This window comes from Schistocerca serialis, chromosome 4, assembly GCF_023864345.2.
Source record: "Schistocerca serialis cubense isolate TAMUIC-IGC-003099 chromosome 4, iqSchSeri2.2, whole genome shotgun sequence".
Classification (NCBI taxonomy): Eukaryota; Metazoa; Arthropoda; class Insecta; order Orthoptera; family Acrididae; genus Schistocerca; species Schistocerca serialis.
In genome coordinates, this window is record NC_064641.1 from 447,328,983 (window position 1) to 447,343,713 (window position 14,731).

Consider the following 14,731-nt stretch of genomic DNA (forward strand, 5'->3'; position numbering starts at 1 on the left):
CAGATCCAAAGGGAGAGTCTTAACGAAATTTAATTCATACAGTAAACTAGTGGCTTACAAAGCGCTCGTTCGACAAGTTCTTGAGTAAAGTTCGTCAACCTGGGACCCTTGTCAGGTAGGACTCATAGGAGAGATGTAGAGGATGCAACGAAGAGCGGCACGTTTCGTCACTGGATCATTTAGTCGGCGCAAGTGAGTCGGAAAACATGTTACTTCCACGTACGTCTCACAAAATGACCAGGATAGGAAAATTCGAGAAACTAGAGCTAATACAGAGATTTACCGACAGTCACACTTCTCACTCCCCATTCGCAGAAGGAACATGGAAGGCGGGATCAGTTACTCCTACCAGTAGCACCGTACCCTCCGCCAGACGCTGCCAGCTGGCTTGCAGAGTGCAGGTGAGGTTGGAACGAGTGCCCAGAACTGCGTCACACGCACAGCGACACCACGACCGGTCATGCGCCACCCTGCTCTACTGTGCTATCTTTAGCCCGGGCAAATATTGTTTTCGCGCAGCTCTCTTTTCCTACAACTCGGTCCCCGCTGAAATTTCCGGCCGCGTGACTCTGAAAAGCGGCCGGCGTATTGTCCCAATTTGCCGTGTCAGCGGTCAGACGGCGCCCACGCACGTCGGCCGGCGCTTCCGCTGCCCCAGTGTCCCCCCCACCCCTACCCCCACTCCACGACTTCCCACCCACACACCGACACACTTGCCACTTTTTCACTCACTCTCTGCAGCCACCCTTGTGACGCACACAACTCTTTCACCACCCCCCACCCAACTTCCGTTCCGACTCCCCATCTCCCCCCAAACGTAGCCTTCTAACACGTCCGGTGATGGGACAACAACTCACAGAGAGATGGTTACGCGGTCTCTAACCAGGACAGTTCTATTTTTAATACGAGACCCCAAAGCCTGAATCTATGAGGGGAGTTCATAAAGTTACCACCTAGAAAAAAATCAAGCTGCGACGATGAAACTTGATGTTGGTGTCACTCCTCGAAAGGAACACTTATCAGTTGTATTTAGCCGATGTTCCCCACCATCAGGGACAAAAACGTGTTACGACTCAACCACATTAATGTGACCACCGCCTGTGTTCGACGTCAATGTGTAATAACCACTCACAGACGGCAGGTGGCAGCACTAGCTAGCTGTGGAGGCTATATAAAGCGTCAGGGGGACTTGGACAACAGTCACCGGCAGGCGCCAGCCTGCCACAGAAGATCTTCCTGCAATCAACTACTTCGCTAATCCAAACAAAGCGAAGTAGCCTGAAGCCAATTTCACCCAGAGGACACACACACCAACAGCGCAGATCAAGGAGGAATAGCAGCAATGCTGCTTAAACTCCTGCATCTCCGGATTTAGGCAGTCCGTGAATTAGCGAGACGAGACGAGACGTGCACAACAGTACTGTCGTTGTCGTAATGCGGAAACGAAGCGACTTATCTGAGTGTAAAAGGGCATTGTCATTGATGCACAGGCCAAGAGTGGAAGTATTTACGAAACAGCTCAGTTTGTAAACCGTTCGCGTCCCTCCATGATTGAAGTATAGCGTGCATGCCAAAATGGCGCTATCCAAAAACCAGCGCCGAGGTAACTGCGGTGCACCACGGGCAATAGATGACAGGGGTGGAAGTCGGCTGCAGAGAAGAGTACGGGCGAATAACGTCCGTTCTAACGCACGGCTTTCCAGGCGGGAAGGAGCGCCTGGTCCCCGGCACGAATCCGCCCGGCGGACTTGTGTCGAGGTCCGGTGAGCTGGCCAGTCTGTGAGTGGTTTTTAGGCGGTTTTCCATCTGTCACGGCGAATGCGGGCTGGTACCCCTTATTCCGCCTCAGCTACACTATGTCGGCGATTGCTGCGCAAACAAGTTCTCCACGTACGCGTACACCACCATTACTCTACCACGCAAACATAGGGGTTACACTCGTCCGGTGTGTGACGTTCCTTGGGGGGTCCACCGGGGGCCGAACCGCACAATAACCATGGGTTCGACGTGGGGTGGCGGAGGGGTGGACTACGGTAGTCGTCGTGGGGTTGTGGACCGCTGCGGCTGAGGCGGGAACGGAGCCTCTCCGTCGTTCCTAGGCCCCCTGTTAACATACAATACAATACATACAATACGGGCGAATAAACGTGTAACTGTTGAGCAACCGACCGCCCAGATCAACCAAGGGACTACCAACCGCTTCTCCTCAACGACCATTCAGCGGTTTACAATGAGAAATCATTTTTTATAAAAGACTCTTCCGATATTCATGTTTTTGAAACTGTTTCTTATAATCAAAACAATTAACCACAAGATTTAATACAAACAATAGTTGCTACCGCCTCTCCCCGTAGCAGTGTCGCTTAACTCCCTAGTTCTGCTCGATACATATCGGCTAAAGTCGGTAGTCTTGTTGACTGTGACGTCATGTTTTCAACTGCGCCAGCCACAACGTGAAATGAGCTGCAGTGTACGTACTCGGTGAACGTGTCTCTAGTATTGGTTAATGAAGCATTTAGCGTTGAATGACAATGAAGATATTACTGGCCAGTCGGGATCACGTACAATTCCAACTTCCGAGGAGTTAGCAAAAATAAAACACGATGTGTCGTGAGACACGGAGTCGTATGTATGATGATGATGATAATGAGGTCCCATACTCCGAGGAGCGTAGACCAAATACTTAAATCTCATTTGATTTCTACTCACTAAACTGTATTACAACTGGATTAATTCAAGTTCATATTTGTTACTACAAATAAGTGGCACATTTGAAGATGAATGCCCCTCCAATACAGCTTCATGAAACGTCAACTTGGCGTGCCAGTTTTACGATAGCAGATGATCGATACGTGTCGACTGAGTTGGCAGCAATGCAAAATAAAGAAGGGAAGATCCAGTGCCCCCTCCTTCACCTCCTCACCCCCCGGTTGCCATGATCTTCCTCTTCTCCTCCCCACCTGATTCTGCTATGGGGACATACTGTTTGCTGTTCGTAACTTTCATAATCGTGAGTCAAAAAGAAGTCAAAAATCTTATGTATACGGGCAATACATAAATAAGTTTCTAAATCTGAAATGTGTCAATCGAATAACAAGTATCACTGATTTTTTACACTTTTTTAACCACTATAAAGCTACTTTTTTGTTGCGAACCCTAAAATTATTTATTTACGTAGATATACAATGAAAACAATTGCAAAATGAAAAGGATCGCATTAATTTGAAAGTGGTAGAGGGGCGAGGTGGTGGAAATGGTTTGTAAATGAATAAATGGCTGATTGGCTACATGTGTGTATTTGCAGTTCGTAAAATAAATAAGAAGTTTCCTTGTTATTACCCAAAGAGAAACGTCTTTACCATTCAATTAACATAACGCTGTCTAAAACTTGAACTAAAATAACACCATTGTTGTGTGTTAGCCTCGCGCCAGTTTCGGTCGCCATTATTTGCAGCGCGAGAAAACACGTTACGTTGCTACGAGTACGGATGAAAGCTGCGGGACACCCTTTGTCACGTTCACTGATGTGGCGCAGCGTCAAATTATAGTTAAGTAGCGATTTAATACAAGTGTATTGTTTTAAACCTCCGGTGACGACTTGCTCCAATGGGTTAAAGAAAATCACTGGAAGATACCGAAGTGCCGTTCCAGTCCGTTCCGGCCGAAATGAAGCCCTCTGCGGTAGAGTACAGCTTATTAGCCTTCGCATGCTCTCCATTTACAGTGCAAATGTGGACAGGCTCATGTTACCTGTAGTAATACAGATGGACTACGCACGACGCTAGATGCACTGAACATTGACCCTTGTTACAGTCCGAATGCAAAAACTAACTAGTTTAAAAACAATCAGCGCTCTCTGTCGTATTGGTTCCACCGTAAAGATTTTCTTCGGAGATGAGATGTCGTTCATGAAATTTATTCAAGCTTCAGAGCACCGTGCACTCAAAGTGTTTTATTAGGTTGATCCTCATACATGTGACGATTTCCATATGAATTTATCAGGAAAAAAAACCAAAATCGCTAAAAGTATCACATGCAACTGAACAGTATCTACCAAACATCTGTTCTTTTCAACATTTGCGTTTGGTTTTAATCAGGGCAGAAAATAACATTTTTGTCGAGCAATAACTTGTTGATTCACAGCTCAGCTCCTGTTTTTGGCCTCAGTTGGTTCAAATGGCTCTGAGCACTATGGGACTCAACTGCTGAGGTCATTAGTCCCCTAGAACTTAGAACTAGTTAAACCTAACTAACCTAAGGACATCACAAACATCCATGCCCGAGGCAGGATTCGAACCTGCGACCGTAGCGGTCTTGCGGTTCCAGACTGCAGCGCCTTTAACCGCACGGCCACTTCGGCAGGCACCTCAGTTGGTACTTAATACCCAACCTGTGCTGCCTTTCATACACATCGCTCAAATACATCTACTTGATTTTATACCGTTTTATTTATTATTTAGTTATTTGCTGTCATAATTCTGGTTTGATACCTAGAAACTAAAGCCAGCCGTAAACTACTGCTACAGTCACACTAACGAGAGTACGAGAAAAAAAAACATTTACGTTAACTGAGTAACGAAATAAATTCTGACAGCAAAAACGATCATATTACAAAGGTGAAATTTATCCACACTAATGAGCCAAAACATTATGACCACCTGCATATTATGACCACCTGCTTAATAGCTTGTTTGTCTGTCTTTGGAACGAAATACGTCACTGATTCTGCCTATCATGGATCCGATACTTTGTCTGCAGGCATGAGGAAGTATGTGGCTTTTAATATCTACGCACAGGTCACGTATTTCGCGTAAATAGTGGGCCACTGATTTGCGCACGCTGTAATGGCGCCCGATAGCGACCAAGATGGGTTCCATAGGATTTACGTCAGGCAAATTTGGTCACCGAGACATCAACGTGAGTTCATATAGTGCTTTGCAAATGAATGTAGCGCGGTTCTGGCTCCGAGACAAGGACAGTTGTACTCTGAAAGATGACCCCGCCTTCAGGGAAGACATCAAGGGATGCATGTGGTTCTCAGCTGTCAGCGTGTCTTCGATTACTACCACAGGTCCCATGCAAGAGCAAGAAACTGTCTCTCATAGCATAATATTCCTCCCTTAGGCCTGCACCCGAGTCGAGTTGCACGTTTTAACGTTTCGAGCCGCCGTCCACCTGGATGACGACTTTTGTGGAGATGATCACCGACTTCGTGTAGCAAAAATGTGATTTACCCAAAGAGCCGACATGTTTCCATTGATGGACTGTCGAATCCCGAGGGTCCCGTGCCCACTGCAGTCGTAATTGACGATGTCGTTGGGTCGAATACGTAGAGGCGGAGCTCCATGTCCAACAACGTACTATGAACAGTGCGCTCCGAAACACTTGTGCATGCATCAGCATTTGCAGCAGGAAGACTCCGAACCCCATGTTCTGTGAAGAGTCGTGGACGTCCAACCATTTACCGCCTACTGGTGGTTTCGCTGTCCTTCTATCTCTTTCTGTAGACGGTCACGACAGTAGCACGTGAACATTCGACCAGCTTCACCGTTTTCGGAACACTTGTTCACAGGCTCTGCGTAATAATAATCTGTCCTCTGCCAAAGTCGCTTATCTCAATAGATTTCCCCTTTGCAGCCCACGTCTTCGCTAGGGTGATCCCCCATCCCTGTCTGCCCCGTTTAGATACTTTCGTTACCGTTTCACGTTCTCGCAACGCCATCAGGCGGTAGCCAATGTCGCGGTGAGCAGTGGTCATAATGATTTGGCTCATCAGTGTAATTCTGACTGGAACTATCGTCTGATCCAGTTATCAGCCCTTATTACATTCATTTCGTCAAATCATGGTCTCATGCTCCTGTCCTCCGTGACATACGGTCCTGGTTCCCATAAGCGATACTGGTCATTATACATCGTACACACGTCGACAAAAGTTTTTCATCAACCCTTTATTTTGAAATTCATGACAGAGAACAATTATTGGCTCTGAGCCATGAGTATATGGTATACTCATCTGCAGTGTGTCCAGATTACCAGATCAAATACCAAACATTTGTGTCACGACGAAGTCTGTTTCCCATGTGGAGCTTTTCACAGCCCTGACCAACGTCAGCACGTAGTGTAACGTCCCATTGCTAGGATTCAGGATTAAAACCGTCGTGGCATGCCATCAATGAGATTATTAATTATCCACATTGCCCCTTTCATCAATGGCGATGCTGCATAAACACGCAAAATACGTGGTCGTTGTCGATGGCCAAAAACAGGTCATGCCAATCCATCCGACACACGTTTCATTGGGATCGTATCCAGGGAACAGGCTGACCATTCCATTCTGATTATTGTGGCATGCTGAAGAAACGTGGCCTCGTGATGACTGGGTGTTGTGTGCTGTCCTTGGGTTAGTTAGGTGTAAGTAGTTCTAAGTTCTAGGGGACTGATGACCAAAGATGTTAAGTCCCATAGTGCTCAGAGCCATTTGAACCATTTTTGAAGAAACGTGTTCATGACAACAGCACGATGAGCACGCACGTAATCATCTACCAAAATGAAATTGTCACAAAAATATTGGCGGTACAGTCACATTATTGGTTGCATAGTCTCGTTCCTGTACCGTAGAACAGTGAGATTACTCTCAACAACCAACAGAGCTGAATGGTAGTCCCATGTACTGCCACCCCAGAACATCACTCCACTCTCCCCTTGCTACATATGTGAGACGTAAGGTTGGCGACGTTTGATATTATTACGAGATTGTCTCCAAATACGTTGTCTGTGACTATCAGGGTACAAATAGATCCGAGTTTCGTCTGTAAATAACATCTAATCTTGGAGCAGCCATTCTGGATGTTTCCTTGACCACCTGTAACAGAGCTTGTGGTGTTGCGGTGTTCGACGTGGTGCTCGCCATGGTCGTCGGGAATGGAGATTCGAATCAAGCAGTCGTCCTCCAACAGTTTAATGCGATTCATGACGTCCCACAGTTTCGTCGAAACGTCAAACGGCGAATTCGCTTCTGCAGCAATCAGGCCATGGTTCCTTTGAGGCGTTACTTTCGTTTTGCCTCAGGTTACAGTAGGAGCTATTTATGTTTTGTATATCGAGATATAAGTTTTCCTTGGATTGCTAGCAGCTTCAATACTTCGCTGGGTGAAAGGAATATTTTACGCATTTGTTTATTTCTTTTCATCATTTCACAAAGAGGTCACACGCCGTTTATATGTATACTCCTTGTTCCATTCTGTATGAGTGTGCATGGGTATGAACGGAAGTCAAATGTAGCGGGAGCATGGACCAAAGGGAACAGTTAATGGAATAGCAGTCATTGCCAACGTTACAAGAATAACGGCAGGTAGGCCAGAGCAGCAAGCAAAGATGAAAACAGGCACGAGGGTAGGTTACAAAGTTGGTGCGGGGGTGAGGTGAGTCTCCCCACCACCGCGTTTGAATAGGAACGTTGATCGGATTTCGGCGCGTGGAGAGCACTGTGGGGCCAGCCATGAGACGGACCGGACGCGGGAGCACAGCAGCTCGCAGATTTGGTGAGATAGAAGTGAGGTAATATGGCTAAAAATTCACGACAGGATATGCTCATAGCACGCATTCAACATACCTTCATCGGTACAGGTTACGGTTTTAATTTATTTGCAATAGTTTTCTCTGAAATATGTTTGTGAAATTTTGCTTTGTGGTAGTGAGAATGCAACAGGAACCATCAGTTCATGTAGCTATTTCCCGAGTTATAAGCTTCACTTTTAGCTCAATGAGTGCAGATTGCGTATCGGATGGTAGATCGAGAAATTTCTGTCACGAAATTTAATTAATTTAATTAAATTTATGTGTCATATATGAAATTATTCGTGTAGTGTTTTCGTTTTGTCATTGTCCTACCCATGAGAGGTAACGCTGATTCAGACATAAGTTTTGTAAGTAAATAAAAATTGTAATGTGTCGGCTTCTAAAGTTTTCATCAAGGTAGAAAATAAATCTATTAAATGAGAGTCAGCATTTCAGTTTTGAAATATTGACCCAGACACCTGACACATGAAATGGGTAGGATGTATCTTATTCAGTTCGATTTTCTAAAGTTAATGAAAAAAATAATCTGCAGTGTGAATTTAGATAGGTTACCAGCTGCTATAGTGACGGCTTTAAGAACAACCACCCCAGAACGTGTTATCTTAGAGAAACTCGCACCAGTTTCCGTTGCGCGCATTTCTGAAATAATTAATTTGTTTACCAAATTAATCAAATAAGGATCAAAATATAGATACCATTTCTTATGGGCCTGGTATGTTAGCAGCCAGGACGCAAAGTCGAGAAAAATTCTCTAAGGTAATGCGAGGAGATGGTCACACAGGTTCAATATAAATTAAAAATATATAAAGAACCAGCATACAGACAACAAGCAGTCATATAGCAACGTGGCCACCGCTGTGCAGGATTTACGAATCGCTGATTCTCCTGTTAAGTATCAGTTGTACTAATATTTTTTCTTTCAGTAATTTTAAACTTTTTGCAGTTTGTGTGTTTTGTTTTATTTGTTTGATGATTTTGTGTTTGTTACTGTGTTGCCCGTAATTTTGCTATTTATACTGGGCAAATTAGTAATTCCGATATTAGGGAGAGTTTTTCTTATTTGTTTGTGTAATTGTGGAGCACGTGGTGCATCAGGTAATGACTAGTATAGTTACGAGAGCGAGGACCAAAAGTATGCCTAACGTGAATGAGGTAGGTGAGGCTGAAATTAACGCGAGTCCAGCCGCGCCCGAAGCGGTAGGCGGGGATGACCTTGAGCCCATTCACGAACTCGTTCGGGGGAAAGGGGTGGCGAGCCCTCGTGAGACAGACAATAGAGCCATAACGGTCTCGGAGATGCCGGATGCAGAGGCTCAGGCCAGCGGTTGTAGTGACCAGAACAGGGAGACAGGAAACACGGCTGGGCCTTCAGCCCTTGCCGACAGCGAGGAAACGCGTGGAGCAGATAGTAGCGTTCCAGATAATCACTGGATAGCAGCTATATTTAAGGCTATCGAGGGGTTAGCCGATCAAAGCAAAAGGACAGGGGAAGCGAAATTTACAGAGGAGCACAAACAGAGTATCAGCCACTTGATAGCAAAACAAAAAAGGGGTATAAGTATCAGTATCACAGTCAAATAAAGTAGATAATTTAAGGTGTTTTATCTATACAATGAGTAGGAAGTCTTTTGTTGTTTTTTAATTTGTTTAACAGCATGCAAAGAAAGTAGTAATTGCAGTATGTAAACTAGCAGTCTCCTTCATATCGTCTGTCATTAGATAGGCTAAGGAATAGACGAACTGGAAAGTAGTGTGAAGTAGTGCATGTAAGACAATGACTAAATAAAAGGAGTTATGTGGGTTTATTAATAATAAAAAGGATCGGTGATGGTAGCTTGGAAATTACTAAAGTCTTCTACTTCCGAATTGTCCAACACAACCTTTCTTTGAAGAGTAAATGATCTAAGCGATTATATTTTTTGAAATCAGAGTATCAAGTGGTAAAGACACTCGTAAACTGAGAGACAAATGTAAGAAAGGAAAGTGACATTCACTTTGTCATATAGCTTTTAGTTAGATGTAGAATTACAATAGGTTCCTCCTACTTTGTAAAGTTCATAATGAGTGTTCTTTTCATTTTTGTCGTTTCATGTAAGGTAAATTTTAGTGGATTAACCGGGGCAACCTGTGTCCTCCAAATGTAAAGATCAAATTAGGACGAAGAACTTACTTTTGTACCTAGGATAAGCTATCTCCGCCATATAAGGACATTAGGAGGAAATCTAAATATTGTATTTAGTTGTACGATTTGTGTAAATGTTTGTTTTGACAAATGTCATGTAGGAGTTAACTGTGTAACTAGAGCATGTTGACATCATACTAAACAGGGATTGTAACTTGTTTGTTACGAGGAATGTACACACCGGACCAGCACGCCGACGCAGGTCAAGAGCTGAAAGGAGATAGCGATCTGCTACCTGCGGCGGGACAGAGCGAGAGTTCGCCCACTCCCCAGTAGAGATGGGGGATCTGCTCCTGAACTGATTCATAGAGTTGAATCTTTCAAAGGAGTGAACAATCAGTGATTCAGAAAAAAAGAACGGCAGCTCCAAACGTTTCCCACAGCAGAGAGAGAGAGAGAGAGAGAGTCGGAGCAGATCAGTGGGGCCTCTGCTGGTGAGAGCACACTGCATGCCACACAACACAGCCAGCGCCGGCCTTTGCCCTGCTTCTGCCTTGGCTGCCTGCATTGTGCAGTGCCCCATTGGATTTCTGTTTCACATATGCTCTGCCGTCTCTGTGCATCCTCTGCCGCGTGCAGTGTCTGGCGCACCTTAATTAGAATCGCACTCCGTCGGCGATCGTTTCAGTCGCACGTCCTGCCCTCTGGGCAGTTGATGCGAGCAACAGGACAGAGAGCCTCCTAGCGGAGAACATAAGAACTACTTGCAACAACCTGCTCGCAAGAGAACGAACAATTTGTCTCGGAGCGGGCGACTGGTGACCGTTCACCGCTCCCCCCACCCTCGGATCTCGCCTGCTCAACGCTCACCCCACTCACCCCACCGTTCTCGACTCTAGCCAGAGCGTTGAGCAAAGCAACTCAGGTGTCACTCTGGTCTGTGCAGTCTTAGATCACGCAGTAATACAGCTCGCGGCTCGACCTGTTTGACTGAGCGCCTCTGCATCGGAGTTCGTCTCTACTGGATATTGTTCCTCGTAGTAATACCGGTATGTATATTATATAATTATGTTATGTATGCATCGTTTGTTTTTATTTTATTTTTATTTGTGTAAACTGATAAGATTAGGTTCCTGACGACTCCTCTTACTATGGGATTTTTTATTGTGGACACTCGAATTTACGCTTTAATTACAAGCGAAACGATAAACGCATCGCAAAATGTGATACACCAATATTTTCCTTGTTTTATTCTGTGTAAGGCTATATGCAGCACTTAAGTCTTACAGCCAAATTTATATATTTTTTTCTTATTTCAGTATGGATTTTGCGATTTTAGGCGTCTTTGGAAGGCTACATCAGTTCCCTGTGAGCGTATCTTCTCAAAAGCAGGACAAATATGCAACGACAGAAGGAATAGACTCACTTCAACTAAAACTGAACAAATTTTATTTATAAACCAGAACATTGATTAGTCTTTCCTATAACATATACTCATTGTGTGTGTCGACGATGCATACTAAAATATATTACAGTTTTTGTATGTTACTTTTTATGCAATTAAAGTTTGTTTACATAATATGAATCAGTCTTATTTTCAAAATTTCCCTACCTGTTAAAAATAGTTAGAATTTTATTGTAATATTTGTATTTTTTCCACCAGATGAAATGTATAACTTTTCTATCTCAAAGTGACTCAGGATGTAATATAAACCTATCAGTGATTTTTTCCTTCATTGCGGACTGCAGTCATGCTGTACTTTATGAATGAAAATGCAACAATTTGATTAAGTTTCATTATTACTTCATTTCACACTATCACTATTTAGATGTACAGGTTTGTTTTGCGGGGCACTCAAAAGTGTCATTATCAACATGCTGTTTTAGCTTTGTAGCCATTATCACGTGCAAAGGTGAAATATTTATTACAAATCTGACATGTCTGAATGATTGTTGTCACAATATTACAATCATTCAGACATGTCAGATATTTTATGACTATTTCACCTTTGACCATGATAATGGCTACAAAGCAAAAACCACAATAGTGCAAAATAAATCAATAATCAAAAACTTTGTCGTATTGTGGAAGTTTTAATAAACAATACAAAATTCTTACTCATTATCTCTGTTACTTCAAAATAGGATCAAATAAGATCAAAATACAGGTATAGTACTGGAATAAACCAAGTTTAAAGGGCAATGTGCCTTCCATTTATTTTCTATTGTGAATGAGTGGTGAGTCATGAAAAAGAGCTAGTTCATTTCAGGGAGTGAACAGTTCTGATCCGATCTCTGAAAAGAACAGTTTTGCCCATCTCTACTCCCCAGTCGGCTTGCCGAAGTGCGTGGCAGCCACGCTAAACCGACTCCAGCCAGGTGCGTGCGGGTCAGCCCATTGAAACAGATGGTGGCCTGGAAGAACCACATGTGACGTCAGGGGCGGCAACCCCACCCCCAACCACGCCCATACCCGCCTCCAACCATGTCCACCCCCACCCCAGATGACATCACGTGTTATTCTCAGCTTGCCTGTGGGCCTGAACCCCTTCCCCCCTCTCCACACTCCCCCACCCCTCCCCTTCCCCAACCTAGGCTACTGGCAGGAATTTCGAATTTTGGCGGAATTCCGAATTTTGGTGGGAATTTCTTCGTCCCAAGGTTGTGCTGACATCCCACCCCACCCCCCTCCCACCCAGAAATTGGCGAGAAATTAAAATTGGTAGTACCCTTTCCGGGACCCAAACCATGTTCCTCATGGATGGAAAACCCAAGTGCACACCCCAACACAATTATACCACCAGAGGCGCTTGGAACTGACAGTAAATTAAAAATGGTGGTGCCCTTTCTGGGACTTGAACCCTGGTTCTATTGGGTGGGAAGTCCAAGCGCTCCCCCCAACACATGGAAAATGTATAGATGCAGGAGAGGAGAGTTAGGTTAGCGTACGTTTTTATTTTAGTCAGGGAAATGAAGAAAAGATAGGTCCTAATTACATAATCAATCACAAAGGTCCGACCTAATTACACAACTATATGCATAGCGTTACACAAGGACGATCTAAAATCGCAATACAGCTCAAAAATTGATAATATCTTACAACTGGTGTTATCCGGCGAGGAAAAACTTTCACAATATCACTTGAAGCTAGTGACAAACACACTCAAACTTTACCCTTCACCTACAAGCTGGCGGAAAAAAGGCAGGTTTATAAGGTACTATTTTTATTCTTTTTGGTGGGAACTACGTTTAACTGATGAGATGCTCTTGTTGGATAGAGAGGAGTTTAAAAGTAAGCATATAGATGAGGACAGTATCAATCGTTGTTTGACATCAGAGTTCGCTACAGACGCCTGCTCAAAAATCACCCTACATCCCAGGTAACCGAAGCCAATACATGCTACCACAATTGGTGGAAAAATGCATCACAGTCTCAATTACACTTAGAAATAGTCGTGAAAAAAGCAGCACCCATAATGAATGGGTCATAATGCAACACATGTACTGGGTAAAATGTCGCCCTAAAAGATTGCAGAGGGGGCGGTAGTTGAATGTCTATTCTCCTCGATGTAGAATCACAAAGTGTCGAAAACCGGGACCCTCTCACCTCCCCTCACACCTACCCCTCCCCCTCCCTCCCTCGATCCACCTACGGGGAGGAAACAGGCTTTTTCAAATGGCCAGCTGCTCTGCCGAGCGTCTGTTGGTCATACAAGGCCTTCCGCTACGTCCGCGGTCACTCACGGCATGCGGCCTGCCTTGAGGCGGCACCCCATAGCACAAAAGGAAAATTTACCAGCACAACCCCGCCCCTCCGGAGAGCACTCCAGATGGCTTTTCCAAAAGTCGGTTGCTTGCAAAAAAAAAAAAATGGCTCTAAGCACTACGGGACTTAACATCTGAGATCATCAGTCCCCTAGACTTAGAACTACTTAAACCTAACTAACCTAAGGACATCACACACATCCATGCCTGAGGCAGGATTCGAACCTGCGACCGTAGCAGCAGCGCGGTTCCGGATTGAAGCGCCTAGAATCACTCGGTCACGGCGGCCGGCTTGCTTGCAAAACAGGAAGCCTTCCGCCCAAAGCTACTGCAGCCTCGCACCACAGTGTCTTCAGTACAATGCACTTCATCGAGCAAGCTGGCAGGTGATCAGCTACACATACAATAGAGAGTGACGCCGGCATCCCTCAGAACAAAACCATGATAAATGAGGGCTATCCTGACCACGGATTGTTTGTCTGAAGTGGAAGCCGTGTCCTCTTACAGTACTTACCCACACGCTGTTCTGAGCACAGGACTGTAGAACTGTAGGACTGTAGGACTGTAGAAAAAATGATAAAAATGTCCTCTTTCCACGAAATTAGGCACAGTCCATTTTCTCTTAGTTTTTTGAGCGAAATCTGTGTAGTTTTGACATTCTACTGCAGGATACAAGTCGCATCTCATTATTTTGTGACATCCAGTGAAGTGCACCGTTGTCGATCACAGATGATCACGGGTGTATTACAAGCATTTCAGACACGTGAAATAAAATTAGAAACTACAGTCTTTCACGTCATTAGCTCACATGTCGGAAAAAACTCATTCATTTTACGTTTAACAACAAGAAGCTATAATTCAAGAGGATGTAGCTGTTTTACACACTGTGGCAGGTCACGTTTTACTAATGTGATGCTATATCATACTAGCATTTACGAAACAAATCGTGAGAGCCTGTCTCGCCCTGTGTAGGTGGGAGATATCACCGCAACGAAAAAAAAGAAAAATGAAACACCTTTCAAGAATCATTCTGTGGTGCTCTAGCCATTCCCTCCACCCACCAGGTGGCACATCATTGATATCAATTTCATAGGCTAAGAAATTAAATGTATCATGAGAGTGCGTTTGCATGGCGAGTAATCTTTTTTTTTTCAGTAGTCGGATGACACTCACCAGGTCCATCAAATGGGTGTCCGTGGAGGGAAGACACGTTCATTTCGAGGAACACTATTGAGAACCGAGATCTGAAACTCACTCCAGAGGGAT